This window comes from Mus caroli, chromosome 14, assembly GCF_900094665.2.
Source record: "Mus caroli chromosome 14, CAROLI_EIJ_v1.1, whole genome shotgun sequence".
Lineage (NCBI taxonomy): Eukaryota > Metazoa > Chordata > Mammalia > Rodentia > Muridae > Mus > Mus caroli.
Window position 1 is genome coordinate 13,409,913 of NC_034583.1, and position 3,672 is coordinate 13,413,584.

Below are 3,672 nucleotides of genomic sequence, written 5' to 3' on the forward strand. Positions count from 1 at the left end.
CTGTGGGATGCAACTGGAATCTCCCAGGAGTAGGATTTGCACTTGCTGGTCGCGGGCCTCTGCATACATCCTCTGAATCTGGACTTCCAGGAGTGTCTCTGCTCTATGGCAATGAAGCAGAAGGATTTACCGAATCCTGGTCAACAAGGAGGAATGAAACACAAGGGATGAACAGGACAATAGAATTGGGAAGAATGTTTACCTCTCGAAGCCCTTGAGAAGTTTTCGTGAGGTGCATTCAGTTCTGTCAAGTAAAAAACATATATGGCTAACCACAGTGTACAACTTAAATGTTCCACTTGCTACATTATTAACAAAATTGATTTCACTATTTTTAACCGCATCAGTTTCAAATCAGGCCAGGTGTGGTGGCTCATGCCTTTAGTCCCAGAACTTGGTAAACAGAGAGAAGTAGATATTCTGGCAAGGCCACCCTGGTCTACATAGTGAATTCCAGGACATGTCTCTAAAAATTCATTAATTTTAGAAAATAATTTGTTATCGATATTAATCCATTTCATTTTTAAGACATGGCTTCACTCTGTCGCCCTGACATGCCTGAACTCCCAGAGATCGCTTGCTTCTGCCTCCCAAGTGCTAGGAATTAAAGTCCTGAAATGCCACACTCATCCAAGATTGGTGTTTTCCCTTACTTTTTTCAGAAACCAGTGTTTAGGGGCTGAAGAGAGATCTCAGCGATTAAGAGTTTTGTGGAGAGTGTAGCTCTTAAACAGGACCAGGGTTCAACTAACAGCTCCAGCTCCGGAGGATCTAATGCATTCTAGCTTCTGCAGGCACTGCATGCGTGAGGTGCACAGACATGCAGGCAAAACATCCATAGGATGTAAAAAATAAGAGTAGATAAAAGTTTTACAATACTTATTTTGTATTTATTCCACATTTCAGTCAACCAGAAATGTTTAATGAACTCAGCTTGCTAATAAGTACAATATTGTGCAGCATAGACTGTGTCTCCATAGTATCATCGAATGAATGAGCACTCTACGAGAGCCAGAGAGTAATATTCTGGCTATGTGATTTGTAAAAGAGGGGCCTTTAAAATTGCTAACTCAATGGCAGCAGGGGCTAGGCAAATAACAAAAGCTAGTCTTGTATAATATAAAAACTAGTGAGTACTAGAACCCACTAGAATCACAAATTCTTACCTGAAAGGACTCTCTTGAGTTGACAAGGTCTCACTATGTAGCTCTGGCTGTCCTGGAACTCACTCTGTAGATCAAGGTGGCCTTGAACTCAGAGATCCAGCTGCCTCTGTCTCTCAAGTGCTGAGACTAAAGGCGAGCGCCACCACACTTTCCTACTCCTGAATTTTAGAACATTAATGTATCTGGGGCTTAAATTCAATCCCCAACAGTGCAGTAAAAACAAAGATAGTGAGATGGGTGTGTGGCAGAGTCGGGAGAATCACTACAAGGTCTGTGCTAGCCTGTTCCACACAAGCCCGGCGTGGTGGCGCACGCCTCTAATCCCAGCACTCGGAAGGCAGAGGCAGGCGGATTTCTGAGTTTGAGGCCAGCCTGGTCTACAGAGTGAGTTCCAGGACAGTCAAGGCTACACAGAGAAACTCTGTCTCGAAAAACCAACAAAAAAAAAAAAATTGCAGTCTATCCAGAGATACACAGACCCTTCAAAAGAGAATATATATATATATATATGATGGCAGACAGAAGACACTGAAGAAGAGAACGCTTTTCTCATGATACTAGGAAATGGAGCCTAAGGAGTCTTCCCTAGTGAAGCCCTGCATCACACTATCGCAGAGGTTCTCAACCTGTGGGTCCTGAGGCCTACAGGTCATCAAATGACCCTTTCTCCAGCTTTACAGACCACATATCCTGCATATCAGATGTCTACATTACAATCTATAACAGTAGCACCATTACAGTTATGAAGTAGCAACAAAATAAAGTTATGGTTGGGGGTCACACAACATGAGGAACTGTATTGAGGTGTTGCTGATCTATTACATACTCAGACATGAATTGTTCATTTTATGTTCTGTTTTTTCTTTTTTGTTAAACTTTTATCAATGAAGAGTCTATTGCAGTTATTTGGGGATGTAACATATAGACAACCTGCAGAGGTCAGGTTTCTTTTTCCACTGTGTGGACCCCAAGGATGGAACTCAAGTCACCAGGCTTAAAAGCATACACCTGTATCCACTAAACCATCTCACCAGCCTTTAGGTTTTTGCTTGTTTGTTTGTGGTTTTTGTTTTGGAACAGGGTCTCAATGTGTAGCCCTTAGTTGGTCTGGAATTATATAAACCAGGCTAACCTAGAACTCAGAAAGATACACCTGCCTATGCCAGGGCCAAGAAGTGGGGGGGGGGACTTTTGGGGTAGCATTGGAAATGTAAATGAAGAAAATACCTAATTTTAAAAAATTATAAAATAAAATTAAAAAAAAAAAGATACACCTGCCTCTCCTTAATGTGGAGGTTAAGGGTGTGTGAGTTCACAACAACGCATAAACATATACACATAATTTTATTTTATTTTAAAAGGAACACACTCCCTCTTCCGAAGGCTGAGGGATCATTTCAGAAGAGGAGGCATAAAAAGTGTAAGCCAGAGGCAGGGGATATCTACAAAGTAACCCTGTCTTCTGGACACATCGAGGCTGCTGCACAAATAAACGTATAGTAGTTAAGACAGCATGCAGACGGCCTGTGTTAGCCCAAGCTAGACCACATCCCAGCACAGAGTGGAGTTTGACAGAAAGTCCCACCCCTAACTAAGGAGCTACTGGCCTTGTCAACTTCTGGGAGAGGGGAAGTCAGTTTTCTTAGTGGAAAGCCACTCATCCAATATTATTTGTGCAGCATAACTGGGCCTTGATAGAGGAAAAAAATGAAAAAAGACACAAAGGTGGGTAGAGAAGGAGGTGGATCTTGGAAGTGTTGGGAAAGGAAAGTGAATATAATTGTACAACTCTTTGAAAAGAATAAGATATGATGAACATAGATGGGCCTGAGGACTGCAGCTGTGTGGCAGAGCAAGTCACCTAGAATGTGTGAACCCTGCATCCAAAACAATATGCAAGTGTAGGAATGTTGCTCAGTGGGTAGAGCTGACAGGCACAGGCCCTGGCTTTCATCCCTAGCACTGCATGAACAGATCATAGTGATGCAGGCATCCCTGTAATCAGCACTTGAGAGATAGAAGCAGGAGGGTCAAAAGTTCAAGGCCAGCTGGGATATACATGACCCTGTCACAAGAAAACAGAAAAAAGACTACAGTTCTCAAACCTCTAGCAGGGAGATCCTACAACCTTCAAGCCTGAGAATCTGGTGGAAACTAAGAACTCTTTCCAAACCTGTGTGTGCCTTACCTGTTACCTCAGCATATTCCATCTTTGGGACAAGCTCACAGCACTTCCCATCTCAGAATATCTGAACATAGGATTCTTTTTCCTTCATCTGTAATGAAATATGATCTGAACCTGCCCATATGCCTAAAACTGCAGATAATACCAAACTCTGAACATGCTATGTTTTTTTTTTATATTTGCATGTGGATGATAGAGTTTTAATTTAGAGAGCTGGTGGTATAGCTTATGGTAGAGCACTTGTTTAACATCCATGAGACCTTAAGTTTGATCATCAGTACCACAAAATAAATAAAGTTTAACTTTATTTTTTTTTTTTTT